General features: G+C 43.5%; 1 pseudogene; it reads left to right on the top strand.

Moving 5' to 3' along the window:
* Nucleotides 1–6,097: 6,097 nt before the first annotated feature.
* Nucleotides 6,098–13,779, top strand: LOC123039029 (G-type lectin S-receptor-like serine/threonine-protein kinase At1g34300; annotated as a pseudogene).
* Nucleotides 13,780–19,940: the final 6,161 nt, after the last annotated feature.

The following is a 19,940-nucleotide window of genomic DNA, read 5'->3' as shown; positions in this document are numbered from 1 at the left end:
GGTTGCTTAATTAAGGTTGACCTGTTTGGAACAATGAAAAAATGGAAGAAATCACAAAAACTAAATAAAATGAATTTAGATAATGTTCATGGATTTTAAAATAAAAAGTTCAGAACAGTTCATGGATTTTGAAAAAAAATCATCAATTTAACAAAAAATCATCAAATTTGATAAAAGTTCATTGAATTTGGAAAAAAAAGGTTACAAATTCGAGAAAAAAGTCCATTGAATTTAAAAAAAACTCATCAATTTTTGAAAAAGTTATTCAAATTTGAAAAAAGTTTATCAAAACTGGTAAAAAGTTCATCCATTTTGAAAAAAATTTATCAAATTTGAAGAAAAATCAATAACACATTAACAGGCGCAACGGGCGCCAAATAAGAGTTGGCGCAACAATAAATAGGGATTCACATTTTGCGTGATGTGACACAGAATATTTTTGTGGAGATCATTGTGCAGCCTGAAAGTATTTGGGTCGCCTTACATACTATTCATACTAGTCCAATGTTTTTAGCATTTCCGACGTTGAAATATTTCTACACTCTATAGAACATCCAAATTTGCTAGCCCAAGCATTGGAAAACAAAATCGGACTCTTTAAAGCGAATATTCATTTATGAGCTCAGGCTCATCTGTTCCCCGTGAAGAGTAATTTTTTTTTAAACAGAGAAAATCAAAAAAATCTGAATTTTTTTGTCAACCAAGACACTCAAATGCATGATGTCCTCGCAAAATTTCATGTGGTCGGACATCTCATGAGCCTGTGGCAAAAAGAGAGAGAAAATCGGTTCGAACAGTGTGTGAGCAGTAAACTTTCTCATAAACCTCAAATTTATTTTGGTGAGAGCTACTCAGATGTCCAAACACCACGAAATTTGGCATGGACATCACATACTCGTACATCTTCCACGCCCAAAAAAATCAATTTTTTCTTCTAATTTTCTAGAATATATTTTTTAATTTGTTGTTCACGCAGGGGAGCAGATGAGCTCAGGAGCTGAATCAGCATGTCCTCTTCGGAGGCCTTTCTTGTGTTATCATGTGATGGACTATCTCGTTCGGCATATGGGCACCTCCTCATGGAGATGAAGGCGTTGATGATTGACATGGAGTTTATTCCTTACAAGCTTCAGAGTGTTCCAAATGGTGTGGGAGATCGATTGACAAACTATAGTCATAGTAATTATGTCACAGTTGTGCGGCTCAACCAAGGACTTCCGTGTATTAAGGAACGTTTGTCTCTTAATTTTAACCCTATAATTTTGGAATAAAACATCTTTTCACCCCGCAAAAGAAAAGGATTATACTATGTTGCCGTGGATTAGTAATACCACATATTCTATCAACCGGCCTCAGTTTGTCAAAAGCACATAGCCCATTATAAACTAGGGGTGCAAGTCTAGTGCATCCTACTTTCATAATTCAATCAAAAGCGTTGATACATGAAAAATCTATATATACGATGATTATGACGTCCGACTATACATGAAAAATCTCTATACACGATACTTATGAGTTATGACACAACATGTTGTTCTTTCAACATTATTCCTCTAGAATTGATTCACTGCAACTCACTCTCCATATTCTCTTTGTTCCGCTGGCTTTCAATTAATAATTACCATAATTAATTTCTCTTACTGTTTGGTTCCACATTGGATTTAACCATCTTTTCTTTAGGATGTGGTGTCACAACAGTCGGGAACAAATGGATGGTTCAGGAAAGTCTACTGAAGCGGCACAGTCTAATCATATAGATGAACATAGTGCTATGGTTCCATAGAAAACTACTGGAGGCCATTACTGCCACCGAAATGGTTTATATGCTCTGTTGGATGATTTGATGGTATCACAGTATCAAGCTAGAACGGTTTCAATTTGTAGGACCGGAAAGAAACATCATCCTTTGCAAACTAACCGATGGAGCTCAACTCTCTCTCGAATTGAGCTATTCTTTTATAGCTAACCGTTCGAGTAGTGGAGTGAAAAATAATCAAACTTTCTTCCATGCTTCCTACCTCCTTGAGCTTGCACCCGCTCGACGCCTTTTTCGTTTTTTGTTCTGAGCTGGATTCCAAACACTATCTCCGTTTGGATTTAGACTCAAAAAGACCAAACAAAAGACGATTTTTAGTCTATGCCCGTTACCAGCCAGAACGGGATTTTTTTTCACTTCACACCCAGACAAGACAGGACAGATCCGTAATCTTTGTGGCTTACCGCTATGTGTTCAATTACAATATGTGCTGGAAGTGAAGCTATATGCGCTCATGCAAGGGATGACACTCGGTACTGCAAGTCTACACACACACACACACACACACACATGTATCAATCATTGTTCAGTATGACTCTTCGGAGGCCCTTGTGTTATTAGGTGATGAACTATCTTGCTCGGTGTATGGGCACCTCATCACGGTGATCAAGGCATTGATGATCGACATGGAGTTTATTCCTTAGAAGCTTCAGAGTGTTCGAAATGGTGTGGTAGATTGATTGACAAACTATAGTCATAGTGATTGTGTCACTGCTGTGTGGCTGTGTGGCTCAACGAGGACCTCCGTGTATTAAGGAGCTTTTTTTCTTTTTTCGTCTGATGGATATTGTTAACACTTTAGATATCAAGGCTGAATCTTCACCACTCTGCATGGCAGATCGTGCTGCCAAGTGGGAGGCGGATGAGTTTCTGGCCAAGCTTATGCGGGAGGAAGAGTTAAAATGGTCCCGTCGTGCTAAAGTAAAATATGTTCGTGAAGGGGACAATAATACTAAGTTTTTCCATTTGATTGCAAATGGAAAGCGTAGGAAAAAGAAAATTCATCAACTTGAACAAGATGAAGGAACTATTGTCAGTCAAGATATGCTAAAGGCATATATTACCAATTATTATAAACGTTTGTTTGGGCACCCAGACTCCAATTTCGTCATGATGGACGAGGATATGTCTGAGGATATACCCCAACTTTCTCGGGAGGAAAATGCTATCTTGACAGCGCCTTTCTCAGAGAAGGAAATTTTTTACGCTATTTCACAGATGGAAAGGAATAAAGCTCCGGGACTGGATGGGTTCCCTGCTGAATTCTACCAGAAGTGTTGGGAGACTATCAAAGGTGACCTGCTCCCTATGTTTGGCGATCTTTTTAACGAAGATTTATCTTTGTTTCGCAGAAAGAAGAGTCCATTCGGATCGAGCAATTCAGACCTATTTGTTTGTTGAATGTCAGCTTCAAAATATTCACCAAAGTGGGTACTAATAGGCTCTCCATGATTGCACAATCGGTTGTCCGCCCTACTCAAACTGCTTTCATGCCTGGACGAAACATCTTGGAGGGTGTAGTCATTCTACACGAAACTATCCATGAGCTTCACAAAAAGAAACTTGATGGAGTTGCCTTTAAGGTTGATTTTGAAAAGGCGTATGATAAAGTCAAATGGCCTTTTCTTCAACAAGCTCTGCGGATGAAAGGGTTCGCAGCCGAATGGCGTCAACAAGTGCAATCTTTTGTCCAGGGTGGGAGTGTCGGGGTCAAGGTAAATGATGATATTGGTCATTATTTCCAAACCCTGAAAGGTTTAAGACAAGGTGATCCTATGTCTCCTATCATTTTTAACATTGTAGCCGATATGTTGGCCATCCTCATAGCACGGGCTAAGGAGGATGGCCAGATTGGTGGGCTCATCCCGCACTTGGTGCAGGGAGGCGTCTCTATTCTTCAATATGCTGACGATACAGTTATCTTTATGGAGAATGATTTGCAGAAGGCGGCAAATATGAAACTGATACTATGTCTTTTTGAGCAACTTTCTGGCCTCAAGATAAACTTTCATAAAAGTGAGCTTTTTTGCTTTGGTAGAGCCAAAGAAAACGAAAACCAATATAGACAATTATTCGGGTGTGAGGTCGGCACACTACCCTTTACTTATCTTGGTATACCCATTCATCACCGAAAGCTCACTAACAAAGAATGGAAAATTACAGAAGATCGTTTTGGAAAAAAAAACTAAGTTCTTGGAAGGGTAAACTCATGTCATATGGGGCACAATTAACTCTAATCAACGCAGTTCTCACAAGTTTGCCAATGTTTATGTTGTCTTTCTTTGAAATACCCAAAGGGGTATTAAAGAGACTTGATTTCTATCGGTCTAGGTTCTTCTGGCAGTGTGATGAGCACACACGAAAGTATCGACTGGCAAAATAGGATATCTTGTGTAGACCTAAGGACCAAGGCGGATTGGGCATTGAAAACTTGGAAATCAAAAATAGGTGCTTGCTTAGCAAATGGCTATTCAAGTTACAAAATGAGGAAGGGGTCTGGCAAGAGCTCCTCCACAATAAATACTTATATTTGAAGACCTTATCCCAGGTGGAAGCCAAACCAACTGACTCTCCATTTTGGAAGGGCTTGATGAAGGTCAAGTCTTCTTTTTTTATGAGAGGTTCATTTGAAGTTGGGGATGGTCAATCCACTAGTTTGTGGGAAGATACCTGGCTAGGGGACAATCCTCTTACAGTTTAGTACTCATCTTTGTATAATATTGTGCGTAAAAAAGACGATACAGTTCAATCAATCCTTGGTTCAACACCTCTGAACATCCAATTCAGGAGGGCCTTGATTGGCGATAAATGGATGGCGTGGCTCCATTTAGTTCGTAGGTTGATGTTGGTCAACCTATCTCATGCGCCTGACGTCTTTAGATGGAGACTAAATATCAATGAGGTGTTTACTGTCAAGTCTATGTATCAAGATCTTATTAATACGGGGCATGTGTTCCGTAGAAAGCATATATGGAAAATCAAAATACCTTTAAAGATTAAAAAAATTATGTGGTTTGTTCAGAGGGAGGTGATCCTCACCAAAGATAATTTGGCTAAACGAAACTGGAATGTATGTAAGAAGTGTTGTTTTTGTGCTAAGGATGAAACAAGTCAACATCTTTTTATTTCCTGCCCTTTCGCGGCTTTGATTTGGCGAGCGGTTCATGTTGCATATAATTTGACACCACCAACAAGTACCCCAAATTTGTTTGGAAACTGGTTGGTTGGTATGAACAAAATACTTAAGGGTCATATCCGTGTAGGGGTTTGTGCCTTACTTTGGGCAATTTGGAATTGCCGGAATGACTATGTTTTTAACAGGTCTCGCTCTATTAACTTTTTGCAGGTTATCTTCAGAGCCACCGCATCGATCCGTATGTGGTCATCACTTCAGCGTGGGGACGCTGGGGGGCTTATGGCCTTTGGGTGCAACCGTTTGGAGATGGTTTCATAGGCGTTATTCAACCGGTTTGGCTGTCATGTCACTAATAGATTATGTGGTTAAGTCATGTAATCTTTCGTTTGTACCCACCTTTTGTGGTGTTTTCTTTTTCTTTTTGTCGTTCTAGTTGATACTATGTTCGTTTCAGACCTATTTATTTGCTTTTAATAAAAATGGTTGTGTGCATCATGATGATGCAGAGGCCGGGGCGTTTCCCCTTTTCCAAAAAAAATTAAGGAACTTTTTTTCTCTTGATTGCACCCTATATTACTTTGTAGTAAAACATCTTTTCACGCCGCAAAAAAAAAAGGATTACACTATGTCGCCGTGTATTAGTAATACCACGCATTCTATCAACCGGTCTTAGTTTTGAACAGATTGTGTTCGAAAACTTGGGATGTCAACTTAAGTGAACCTAGTATTGTTTGCTCATCTAGATATATATACAGTTGACCTTCGGCTTGGCCAACGTGGCCGCACGCCAGTGTAGACTTCCGAACCATCAAGAAGACTAGGAGTGAGCTAGGGTTCTGCTGCGTCATCTTGACTGACCTTGCCTGCTCTTAATCACTCCCATGGAATCTGCATCTGCATGCAATGACGCGGTTTGGGTCCGATCGAGCTGGCCATGTCCCATGTGCAGGCACGATGACTTCTTCACCGTGTTTACGGTATCCTGTTGCCGTGTTGAACGGATGCTAGTACTTAAAAAGAACGGTGACCGCTTGTTTCTAGGTCGATCGTGATCTCCTATTTGTGCCCCCGTCCGTGTAAAACTTCACAATCATCATTTGCTTGATCATATGTTGCCTCCAAACGACCAAACCAAATTCATGGACATGTCTACTTTCCCACCACCATCATTTGACAACGGTTTTGACAAAGAAGCCTCCAGCACCTTCAACTCCTTCCTCGTCGTCTTCGTTGGTGCGCTCTGAGCAAATCTAACGCCACCATCAAGAACAAAGAATTCAAGATGATTTATGCTTAACGCCGAAATTTGCGTGCAGTTATCGCGGTGCTGAGCATCTTGCAATCCGTCGCCATAGCCTACTTCCTTCTTGTACAGGTGCGTCAGAAAGAGCGGGCATTCCGGCCATCAACATCAACACCACCCCCGTCCGGGGAGCACAGCGCTCTACGCGGTGGTGCCGGACTCGTAGTGGAGTAGTTGTAGGGTGGCCAGGATGGTCCATGGCGGACCACCCTGGAATTGAGTCCATTAGTGTATTATACTACTCCATAAAAAATATAATCGAACTCAAGTCAATATCTTAGTCCATATACAAGCAATAGATTGAGTTGTTTGGTTGAGTCTGCTCGCACGTGTACCTGTTGTATGCTAGTCAGTCTGACGGTTGTTCTCCGGTCGAGTCCCGTCCAAAAGATGCTCCTTGTTCCCAGACTCCCTCTCCTCTTGAACCCTAGCATCTAGCGAGTGCCATCAACCAACAGCACGAGGTTGATAGGGCACCCGCCTACGACGACAGATAGTGCCCGGCGAAGGACGCTCATGCTCGTAGGTGGCGGCGGCAGATAGGTCATAGGCGACTAGCAAAGGGCACATGCACGCACACGCACAACCCTATTAGGCTGAGCACTACTTGTTTTCTATTCTAATCCAATCTAAAGTAAGATTTTTGTTCTCTTTTAATTGAGAGTATAATTTTCTTTTGCTACGAATATTTTAACAAGTTGAAAGTGCAAGCTTTAAAGTTTTCCTCAATCGATAATTGGTAAAATGAACTAATTGAATCATTAGGGTTTTGTTCCGACTGACAGTTAATAATCAACTTTTCTAGAACTGTTACAAAATGAAGAGCGGATGTGTGTGTTAATGTGGGTGTTTCTGTCACACACAAGTGGCCACAAATCTGATGTGATTTAACTGTTTTGGTATATGCAAAGATTAGTCTTGTATTGGAAAACAAGTAGCCAGAGGTTGAAACAAAGTAACAAGCGTAGAAAGTAAATAACATAAAAGTAAAGTGATAAAAGTAAATTGTCATTTTGTCTAGAGTAGGTGGTTAGGCGATGGAAATCCCGATCATGGTGTACATTAGACGTGCCAGTGCATTGGTAATAGTAGTAATTACCTTTTTATGTGATTATATATACTCTTCTATTATATGCTCAGGAGGTAGGTCATCCTTGAATAGTTGAACTCCTCCATGCAGGAATTCTTTCTCCTATACCGTCCTGCACCAACCCTATCATATGCATGGTCATTTCCGCAATTAAGGTCGTAAGACCGGACCAACATTTTACGTGTCATGGATTCCGGTTATCCTGATATTGTCTTCGCTTCTTATAGATACCAACACCCAATGGCGTAGCTGCGGTGTGGGCAGGTGGTCTATGGAGCACTCTGTAAATCGGCCCAATACTTCACTGTAGCTGTACAAAAACTATACTTTACTATAGCTGTAAACAAAACTAGCAAGCTGCATCGCGCGATCAAGGCTCAAGCCAAAAATGAACGACTGCATGATTGATTGCTAGCTCCCTTGTTTCCTTTGTACATTATATAGATGTTGTTGTCTTAGCTTTCTATGGATGTCCGGACGTGATGCCTAAATGCAATTATGTCATGTATAATTATAATCATAAAAATCCAATTTAATCGATAAGAAATTGTAATTTGTTCAGCATGCCATGTTACCTTTATTTGAAGAGATGCCCTAGCAAAACTATGGATCCAATCCATTCATCCTTACTGCTTTCAACCTCGATCATTGTAACTTTTATTTCTTTTATAATATGAACTTTAATTTCTTTTGTTGTAATCAATACGTTCGAACACAAAGTTGCGTTAATCCTTGTAATTAACAAGGCTTGTAAGACCAACAATTTTACTAGTTCCGTTGGGGGCCGATGCAAGTTCTGTATTTTCATTTCCACGTACTAATCATTGGCTGCAATCCAAAGCTCCTACGGGTTCCATAAACCTTAAGGCCATTCATTTGATGGAAATTGCTGCTTGCTACAACCATCTGCACTTGGGGGCCCAACACCTTCCTACATTAGAGGAAGCATGAGGCGGTGGCTAGCAACACGTGCATAGCGCAGGCCGAGCCATCGAGGCAGGAACACCACCGACTTCTCATCTCTCTAATTAAAAGTATAACTTTCATCCAAATTAAAGCAAGATTTTGCCTTCAAGGTTTGAATAAGTTTAATTATGAGTGCGTATGGAAAATTAGAATTAATAAATTGAGACAACTGATTAATGATTACTGTGATTTCATTCAAACTTATAATTGATAAATTAAACTTTTTTACTGTAGAATTGTTGCAAAATTAATCATATTGATATGTTCTCATAAATTATCACTACAACAAAATTGACATACTGTGACGAAAATCCTCGTGACGATGATCGACAATGTCATGTAAATTCCTAATGTGTGATGTTGTTTTAGGTGACGTCACCAATTACCACAAATCGGTGACGGTGAACGTCACCAAATTTCCTCGACCTTTCAGCACACCCATCTCCCAATTTTTGTGACATTTTGGTAATTTCCATGACAAGCCCGCTAGAGTCACTGAATACTACGAATGTGTGAAGACCATTTTTATCATGTTATGTATAGTAGTCAGACTCGCCATAGCTAGTTCTTGGATAATTGAGCGATTGTACCCATGCATCAGTGTTAGCGGTGGGACTTGCCACAGTTTTTCCAAAGGCTGTTGAGTGTTGTATTTTTTTTGATATAATATAAATAGGAAGTGGGCATGGAAATACTTATAATAATTAACTTTTTTATAAAGGTAAAACTTATTTTGTTCTTTCTATTATAAATAGGTAGTGGTTGGGCAAAAACTTGAACCGAGCGTCCGTGAGCTGATGTTGTTTATTTCAAAAATAAAAATGAAAATAAGGGAGCCAAGAGGAAATGAGTGAACATTATTTAACTATAATATAATAAATAGTTAGTGGGTATGCAAAAAACCTTCAATGACGCACTCGTAAGCTAATGTTGTTACATTTCTATCTCAAAAGTTAAAATGGAAATATGGGAGTCGATGGGATTTTTTAAATTCTTATCACCCACCTTTTAAAACGATGGCACACCAAGAAGTCAGAACCACAAAGCAAAAAAAAGAAGAAAAAACAGAATTCAGCTCCAAGCACGGGTCAGCTAATTTGGCCCTAGGTCTCACGCCCACGCTCTGTGCCTCCAAATAAAACCATAGCCCAAAAAATCCCCAAATACAACTGTACCGACTCGCACCTGACTCAAATCTCATCTCACCGGCGGCGCCCCCAAATACTCGCCGCCGGCCGCGCCACCCGAATTCCCTCCCTGCCTCCGCCCTCTAGTTCGCCGCCACCCTCTTTGTCTGCTTCCCCATCCCCAGCCACCACTACACCGACGCCGACCTGCCCCGTTTGCTGCCTGGCCCGACCTCCATGCTACCTCCACCGCCACTTCATGGATGGCTTGTGGACCATCGCCCAGTTCATCTCTGGCGCCTTCCCCAACTTCGTTTCTCACCGCGTGCCTCACCAAGATCTGAACGCTGCCTCACCACCCCTCAATCACTCACTACTTGAGATGTAGATGGTGATTCACAAGATTGGTTTCGTCCAGCGACCAACAAGACGGCGACGGCTGGAGATACAAGGTTTGGGAGAGGCAACCCGATGATGCAGATAGGCTAGGAGATGGGTCGGAAACTCTGCAAGGAACCCGGCTACATCACCGTTAGATCTGCTCCGCTTCAACTACTCGAGGGTAATATTTCGCTGCTTCCTTTTTCTTCCATAATTTCCCGATGTAAGATTTGTGATCTGGAATTTGATTCTTCTAACCACCTATTTGAGATCTCCTTTTCCTAGTTGCAGTTCATCTAGATCAGGAGTAAGATCAATGTCATTTGCTCTTATCAAAGGTATGTTCCGAACTGTCTAAATTTCTACAATGAATAATTTCAACTCAAGTTTGCCCTTTAAGCTGCAAGATTATGTAATCTCCAGCATGCTCAAGAACCTCTAATATGTGACTAGACTCTACATTCAGAGTATTAACAGTGAAACTGTACTAGGAATAGCCTTTTATTAGTAACTATGCACAAGAAGTCAATATTCTGTGATAACAGTTAACAAGGTAAAGATATGTCGTGGGCTTGTATCATGGGCCATACCGTAGTTGCTGAAAAATCTATATACTAAAAGGTTCATTTAGATGCTAATACTGCTCGGTGGAAGAGAAAATGATTATGTTATTCTGCAGTATTTTTCTCTCGGTGGAATAGCCTTTTATTATGTTTCTCCTTTATTCCCCTATAAAGCAGGCGCATTAATGGACTGCTCACCGTAGGTAGCAGTACTGGGTTTGTAATATCAAGATAATCTTATCGACCTTGCTATGTTGGTAAAGTCTGAAGCTTAAACTTTGTACTACTTGCTTGTTGCTTTTCCACTTTCTATTTTCTTACAGTCCAGTACTTGACAATTCCTTACGTGGTTGTGTATGCCTAACATTTAAGCTCATCGTGTCCTTCCTTTGTGCATAACTTGTATTTTTGTTTGTTATATTTAGATTGAGGAAGCATCGTACAACTACAGTGCAATTGTGCAAGTACACAATTAGCTGCAGCTGCTGGGGAAGGTGAGTAAGCACACAATTGATTAAAGTAGTGGAGACAGTACTAGTACTAGTTGCTTATGGCACGTATTTGTACATAAGGTGATGAACGGCCAAATCCATAGCATGTTTGAATCAATTCAGAGATGAGAAAACACACAGTTAATAGGAATAAGTAGTTGTTGGGTGATGACCTCTAGATATTGCATTATTCTGAGATTGTTCAGTATATTGAATGGATGAATGGATGTTACTCCTTACTAAAGAAACATTTTTGTGTTTTGGTCTGTGATTTTTTAGTACATTACCGATCTGTTTTTGTAGTGATGTGCTGATCTAAAGTTTTGTAGTAACCAAAGCATCAAACAACTATGCTTATGCAACTAATTATGAAATATGTTCTATAGATTACTATATTTCATTGTCATATGCTACCCTAGTGGACTTACTAATCATTCACATGCTACTTAAAACTTTTAAGTACCACACTAGTTAAAAGTGCAGCAGGGATCGGTGTAAATTTTTTTGACTGACAAATTTTTATACAAGTTTGTGTCTTCTTGTTTTGCCAAACTAATATACTGTTCTATTGGCCCATCTGCATACCTGCAGTAGATTGTGTGCTTCTTAGTGGTATTGTGATACGTTTTTATCTTGTATGTTTTCATCTCATTAAGATGCAACATGTTGTTGTGTTTCCTCAGTTTATAGGCGTTGGGGGAGTTAGCTGTGAGACTTGAAGCACAAGACATAGCATTTGAAGTGATGCAAAGGAAGCATCAAGAAGAATTGGAAGCTGTGAAGAAGAGTCAACAAAAGAAGAATGAAGCCTGGGAAAAGAAGCAACATGATATAGATAACCTGATTGGTTTTCTCTTAAGGGCTCAAGCAACTCAGCAAGAATCCATTGTCTTGTCTATTGTCGTGTCAAACTTGAGTCGGTGTTATTTTTATTGTCATTTCTGTTTAGAGGATGATTTGGCTTAGAGATTGAATATATAATATGATTTCTCTTTCGTTTCATAATGTGATTTGGCTCATAATTTATTTATATAATGTGATGTGATGTGAATTAAATACTTATTGTGATATGAATTTGCAATATAGTGGATCTGATAATTCATTGCAAATTATTGAAAATATTCTAAATGTATTTTGATGATGTCATCTTCATCAATAATGAAAGTAGTGATTCTAGTGTTGGGGTAATCTGTGCAGGTGTTTATGTGGCATAAAGTCAGTAACGTTGCCCATCATTGAATATCGTACAATATGGCATCTTTGCTCCTAACTTGTGACATTAATCCACCGTCATAGAAATAACAAGTTGTTGACGTTCTAGAGAACGTCACCAAAGGTCCCATTTTCAGTGACATTGTTTCACGCGCGGCGTCACGAGGAGTAATCTCTGACGGGGATTCTGTGACGATGCTTGTGACGCCCATAAAATGTCACTCAGGTGTAATTTGTGACGTTAGTAGCCGTTCGATGACATTTTTTGGCCCGTCACAGTAGGCCTAATCTCTTGTAGTGTATATACTAGTGCTCGGTAATGAAGCTAGGCAAAATCTATCAGGGGAGAGGCGAAGACACAATATGAGTTGTAGAATTAAACTTATCGATGCGTTCTTTCAATAAATTCTATACTAGTATGTAGTGTTGGAGCTACACAAAATTTGTTGGGGGTGAAGGTGAGGGCAAAGTCTAATTTTTCCCTGTCTAAACCCTTTCATGAATAAATTCTTCATAGATTCAAATCCGGCGCGGGGGGGGGGGGGCAATTGCCCCCTTAGCCAAATAGTCCGGCCTCTGTTAGTATATTGGTATGTTCTATTCGTGTTGTAAACACTTTTTATATCGATTGGACCACCCTAATCCAAAATCCTGCCTACGCCACTGTGGACTCGCAGATATGGGACGCCACCGTGGAGAGGTTCCTCGAGGAGATTGCGGTGGAGAAACCCATCTGGTTCACCCCGTAGCAGGTAGCAGCTCTCGGGCTTCACCAACAGCTACTCCGCCCGGCTCGGCGCCGTCTACAAGGGCATGCTGCCCAACGGCCTCACGGTCGCCCAAAAGCGCCGCCACCCCGGCCAAGAAGATAGGACCTCGCAGGAGCACTTCATGGCGGAGGAGGGCACCATTGGGAGGACGCACCACATCAACCTCATCAGGCGCTTCGGCTTCTGCTACGACGCCGACGTGCTCGCGCTGGTGTATGAGTACATGGAGCACGGCACACTCGACTGCTACCTCTTCGACCGAAGCAGCGACGTCGGCTTCCAGACGGCGCGCGCCATCGCCATGATCGTGCACTACGACATCAAGCCCGGGAATGTCCTCCTCGAAAGCGGCCTCACGCCCAAGGTGTCCGACTTCGGCCTCCCGCAGCTGCTGAACCAGGCCGACACGCACAAGACTGTATCCGAGATGCGCGGCACCCCCGGGTACGCCGCGCCGGAGATGTGGATGCATGCCGGCGCCACCGAGAAGTCTTCGGCATCCTCCTCTTTGAGGTCCTCGGCCGGAGGAGGAACTTCGACGAGGCCGTGCCGGACAGCCAGCAGTGATTCCCGAAGCTGGCATGGACAAAGTACGAGAGCGGCGAGCTAATGGAATTCGTGGAGAGCTATGACGAAGCGGGTGAGGAGGACGAGAAGACGGTGCATAGGATGTGCGAGGTGGCGTTCTGGTGCGTGCAGCAGCAGCCGGAGGCAAAGCCGCCAATGGGTGTGGTGGTGAAGATGCTCGAGGGCGAGATGGACATTGCCCCGCCAGCGAACCCGCTCCAGCATCTCATTGCAGCGCCGGCGGCGGCAAACATTTGGACCACGATGATGAGCTCCGTGAACACGACGTTGACTCTCGCAAATGGTGTTTCTCATGGCAGCAACGAGATCGTTCAAGCAACAATTCTCTCGTGGTAGTGCGATTGTCATACACGGAACCAGTGGCATAGCCAGGATTTTTGGCCATGGTGGTCCAATTGATATATACAATATTTACATTAAAAAAATAACATACCAATATATTTAGCAGAGGCAGAGCTATGTGTGTTAAGATGAGGGGGCCAATGCCCCCCCCAGCTTTAAACTTATTTTTGAAAAAAATAAAATGGAAGGACTTGGATAGGAAATTTCATAACCTTTCCCCTCCACCTCCCCCACCCAAACACTCATGGTTTGTGCCCTCCGCAAGAAGAGATATATGGTCTGTTTGGTTTGGCACTCCGAGCAATCCGCCAAAAAGTTTGACGTTGACTTCAGTGTTGGCCTCTATTTGGACCTTGTTCAAGAAAAAAATGGTTCACCCCAGCCCCAACAATTTTCCCTGTTGGTTTCTTAGCCAATGACCGGCGACAGCATCCTCATCCAATTATTTGACATGCCAATATTGGTATATAGCAAGCAAAGGAAGGATCCAAACTGACATGTTGTCTTGCTCCGCTATTGCATGCTAGTATAGAATTTATCAATAGAATGTATGTGTAAGTTTGATTTTTGCAACAATTCTGCAATAAAAAAACCTCACAGTTAAACCTTGAAGGCAAAATCAAACTTTGAATTGAAAATGGAAATTATATTTTAAATTGGAAAGGTGTGAAGTCGGTGGAGTTCCTGCCTCGGTGTTTAGCTCTACCCAGTGCATGAATTACTAGCCATCCACCACGCTGGCACTCCTCCGCCTTATGCCTACCTGGCGCAATGCGTCATCGACTTTGGTCACGCTGAACGCTAGGGTTCGTCGTCGCCGTGTGGTAGGTTGGAGACTTCGAGTGATCAAGTCCATCCTCTAGAATACAAGAAAACTTCTTTAAGCATACGAGGGAACGTATCTTGGGTATAGCGTACACCTAGAACGTAGGAAGGAACAAGTAAGCTAGTTACCAGATTCATAGTTTTTTAACTTAGGCCTTAGATGTGCACTGTGGCCTGATTAATTTTTCTTACAGGTATACTGAAGTACTGGGTCGATGTACAGGGTGGTCCATTGTCAGGACCCCAACTCAATGCCACATCGATCTAGCATGTAACACCTCATATCACTTTGCGGCCTCACGCACGGTATCCCCACGGGTGTCGCCTTACCTTTGCCCGGGACCGTTTGCGCATTTTGGCACACGTATATGATGGTGTCGCTAGCATCCATATGATAAAGAGCCCGGGCTGACATGGCTAGTCGTAAACCCAAAGTGGCACTAACTTACAGGGACAGGCATCCATGACCCAGCATCGAACGTGTCGGCCATCAACGAGTGAATCCAGGCTGTAGCACTGGGCTAACAGGACTCCGGTGAACCGGGCTGTAGCGGGCTAGCAGGACTCCGGTATTCATCGCGTGACATTTCCCCGAAAGGACAGACACAGGATCGAAGAAGGACACATGCCGGCCAGCCTAGGTGTTCCGGAGCAGTAGCAAGCTACCAGGGCTCAGTGGAAGCACTAGGAGGCATTTCCCGGTAAGAGAGACTACTAAGGATAAACAACTAGGTAGTCAGATCCCACACATAGCAATACACATTACACGTACGCATAACATGCAAGTATGTGTTGTACAACATGGCATCACAGCATAACTCAACAACTCAAATAGATAAAGGCTCAGAAGAGCCATCATAGCATTATTACAAACAGGGGTCACATGACCCAACAGTCAGAGCAATCAAGCAACAAACGGAAGCATTACATGTCTGAGTACAGACGTCTATAAATGAAAAAGGCTGAAAGCCTGACTATCTACAACATCCGACCAAGATCGTAGCTGAGGTACTAGCTACTAGTCGAAGTCCACGAGAACACTAGTAAGACAGAAGTCTCCGCTGCAAAAACATAAATAAAGCAACATGAGTACAAAGGTACTCAGCAAGACTTACATCAGATCCTATCATACATGCATTTGTATCAAGAGGGTAATGTGGGGTTTAGTTGCAGCAAGCCAGCTTTGACTCTGTGGCTATCCTGTTCTACGACTACCAGAAACTCTGGAGGTGAGACAACGTACACGAGTCCACTAATCACCATACAATACACTACTATGGATTCATCCCCGTCTCCCTACGAGAAGGCCATCCATAGCACTCACACTTGTCTTGAGCATTTTAGAGTATCCACTTCAAGTTGTCTATGTACCATGTAAGCATCCAAGAAGTCCATAACCGCGGACCCGGCTATTCGAATAGATCATGTTAACCCTGCAGGGGTGTACTTCTTCACACACGCTCTTGCCACTTACCGCCATGTACACGTCATGTATCTCGGCAACCTTCAAGCGGAAGCCTGGCGAGGGTGTCGGCCACGACCTGACTAACCACACAAGACTCTAATCCAGGTTTATCGCCTATTCGGGTTCCATCCGCAAGGAGATCCGGCCGGGGTTTCACTCACGGCCCCAAACGATGTGTGCAGGGTTCCCAAGCCCACCTCGCCGGATGGATCTACGCTTGGTACACCGTGCCACTTGTGCCTAGTCTGTCCCAAGCCCACCTGGCCGGGTGCCACTTGGTAGACTACTAACACTACCTACAAACACCAGAAACTAGTTGCGACTCCTGGACAGAGATCAAGTTGGTTAATAAGTCAAGAGGGCTTGGAGCGCCCGGAGCCCAATGTGTGGTAGTATCGAGTCATTGGACAACATACATAGAACTCAGTGCTTAAGGACGGTTCCAGTGAGACAACCCACCATGTACTCCTACATGGCCTCTCACCGCTACCTTTACCAAATCGTGTTCACACACTTAACTCTCAACACCAGAACATATCGTAACACTCCAATTCATTCCCAATGAATCAGACCTGACACAACTCTAAGCAATAGCAGGCATAGCATGGTAGGAACACATCAGTGGCTTCAATCAACTCCTACACATGCTAGTGGGTTTCAACTATTTACTGTGGCAATGACAGGTCATGCAGAGGAATGGGTTCAACTACCGCAGCACAAAGTAGCAGATGAATCGCTGTTGTCCTAATGCAATAACTGAGAGCAGGAGCGAGAGAGTAGGATTGTATCGGAATGAACAAGGGGGTTTGCTTGCCTGGTAAATCAACAGAGGAGGCACTGCTTCACAGACAGGTGCTCTGGAACGTCTCCGGAGCAGGACCTATCGAGAAGGAACGGTGCCGGCAATCAATACACAATCATATGCAACAATATGATGCATGAACATGGCATGTAGATGTGATGCTGTTTGAGCTAATGCAACTAGTAAACATTTGGTTTGAAGTCCATTTGAACCAAAGGTTCAAATGCATTACTAAATTAAGTCTCTTATATATGCCATAATGTGTTTTCTCATATTAAGCATGTATAAGTTGGTTTGTCATGCATGAAACTAGTACAGATGGATAGATTACATTTTTCTGATAATTTTTCATATATAAATTATTTTAATTTGAGCTACGGTTGAATTGTTATGAATTTTTGAAGTTTAAAACAATTTCTGGAATTTTCTGATTCAATTTAATTCCAGAAATCATATTATTGCGCCAGCATGACGTCAGCATGACGTCAGCGGTCAACTGGGCTGGTCCGGGTCAAACCTGACGTGTGGGGTCCACACGTCAGTGATAGGGGGTTAAACAGGGGTTAAATTAACTTAATTAAAAGGTTAGGGGGCACCGGGGCCCACATGTCAGCCTCAGGGGGTTAATTAACAGTGATTAGCACTAAGCTAATCACCTGCCGACGGGGCCCACTCGTCAGGCCGGCGAGGTCGTCGGCGGCGACCTCTGGACGCGGCGGCGTCCGCGAAACAGGCCACGGGGGCGGCGTCGGAGAGCACCGGGGCGTAGCCCGGGCTCTCGCGCATCTGGTGGGACAGGTGGGAGGAGCGGGGAAGGCCGGAGCTCGCCGGAGCAAAGCTCACGGCGGCGGCCGGAGCTTGGCGACTTGCGGCCGCGGTGTTGTGGTGCACGGCAGTGGAAGCGGAGGGCTCCTACGGCCTCCTGGCGTCACCAGGAACACGGTGACGCGCGCGGGAGTGGCTGGCTTGGGCTCATGCCACCGTGGCGCCATGGCCGGCGGCGAGAGGCTTCGGCCGTGGTGGGGAACGGCGCTATGGCGCGGAAACGAGGGGGAGAAGAGAGGGGAACGGCGGCGGAGCTCACCGCAGACCTCCAGGGCTGCTCGTTGTGGCCGGGGACGCGTTGGAGACGGCGAATCGGAGTCGGCGGTCGACGGCGTCCGAGGAGGAAGACGATGGCGACGGCGGCTACACAGGGTGTCCGGAGGTTCGTGGCTCGACGAGGAGGTGGAGGGGGTTGTGGCGGAGCTCGGAAGTGTGTCGGGGAGGCGAGGGGAGGCCGGTGGCGATGGCTATGGCGAATGGCGGCGACCGACGCGTTCGGACACGGGAGAGAGAGAGCGAGGGAGAGGAGAGGAAGAATCGGGGGAGAGTGAGAGGGTACGGGGGGGCTGCGTGGCATCGTCCGGCGTCCCAGGGCGACGAGGAGGCTCCAGGCAAGCAGGGAGGGAGGTGGCGTGGCGCGGTGGCGCGCGCGCGCGCCGGGCACGCTCCCCTCCCTCTGTCGAGGACGAAGACGACAGAGGAGGGGGCGGGCTGGGCCGCCTGCTGGCTGGGCCGGCCTGCTGCGGCTGGGCTGCACAGGGGGGAGCCCCAGGTAAGCCCCTCCTTCTTTTATTTTTTTTGTTTTCTAATTTTTCTGACATTTGTTTTGATTTAATAAAATATTAAATCAATTTATTTACTTATGCCAATTTTTGCAGGGGCTAACTATATTATTCCAGAGCTCCTTTATAAATGGCATAATTTTTGGACCATATTTCATATATATAACAATATATATCCAAAGCAAATAATTATCGGATTAATCCAAATGGCCAAAATTAAATATCCATGAGCTCCTAAAAATATTGGTTTGATTTTTATCTCTGTCCAATATTTTCAGAGAGCAACATGAGCATTTTCTTGGACCCTTTTGGAGAAATTTTTATTTGGGTCATTTTCAAAAATGATTCTGAGGGTTCCACCAATCCTCATTTCAAATTTAAATGAGATTTAAACATGATGCACAAATGACTAGCTAGTCTAGGTCATACCAGACTAGGGATGTGACATCCATGGACCACCCTTTCCACCCTCCAGCTACGCCACTGCATGGAACAATACACATATGAAGGAAATATGCCCTAGAGGCAATAATAAAGTTATTATTTATTTCCTTATTTCAAGATAAATGTTTATTATTCATGCTAGAATTGTAATAACCGGAAACTTAGTACATGTGTGAATACATAGACAAAACATGGTGTTCCTAGTATGTCTCTACTTGACTAGCTCGTTAATCAAAGATGGTTATGTTTCCTAACCATAGACATGTCTTGTCATTTGATGAATGGGATCACATCATTAGGAGAATGATGTGATGGGCAAGACCCACCCGTTAGCTTAGCATCATGATCATTACAGTTTCACTGCTAATGCTTTCTTCATGACTTGTACAAGTTCCTCGAACTATGAGATTATGCAACTCCCGAATACCGGAGGAACACTTTGTGTGCTACCAAACATCACAATGTAAAAGGGTGATAATAAAGGTGATCTACAGGTGTCTTCGAAGGTGTTTGTTGGGTTGGCATAGATTAAGATTAGGATTTGTCACTCCTTGTTTCGGAGAGGTATCTCTAGGCCCTCTCGGTAATGCTCATCACTATAAGCCTTGCAAGCATTGTAACTAATGAGTTAGTTGCGGGATGAAGTATTATGGAACGAGTAAAGAGACTTGCCAGTAATGAGATTGAACTAGGTATGATGATACCGATGATCGAATCTCGGGCAACTAACATACCGATCACAAAGGGAACAACGTATGTTGTTATGCGGTTTGACCGATAAAGATCTTCGTAGAATATGTAGGAACCAATATGAGCATCCAGGTTCCGCTATTGGTTATTGATCGGAGACGTGTCTCGGTCATGTCTACATAGTTCTCGAACCCATAGGGTCCGCACGCTTAACGTTCGATGACGATTGGTATTATGAGTTTATGTGATTTGATGTACCGAAGGTTGTTCGGAGTCCTATATGTGATCACGGACATGACGAGGAGTCTCTAAATGGCCGAGA

The sequence above is a fragment of the Triticum aestivum genome, chromosome 2B (genome assembly GCF_018294505.1).
Source record: "Triticum aestivum cultivar Chinese Spring chromosome 2B, IWGSC CS RefSeq v2.1, whole genome shotgun sequence".
Lineage (NCBI taxonomy): Eukaryota > Viridiplantae > Streptophyta > Magnoliopsida > Poales > Poaceae > Triticum > Triticum aestivum.
Note: the sequence above shows the minus strand (reverse complement) of the source record. Positions and strands in the feature narration are given on the sequence as shown.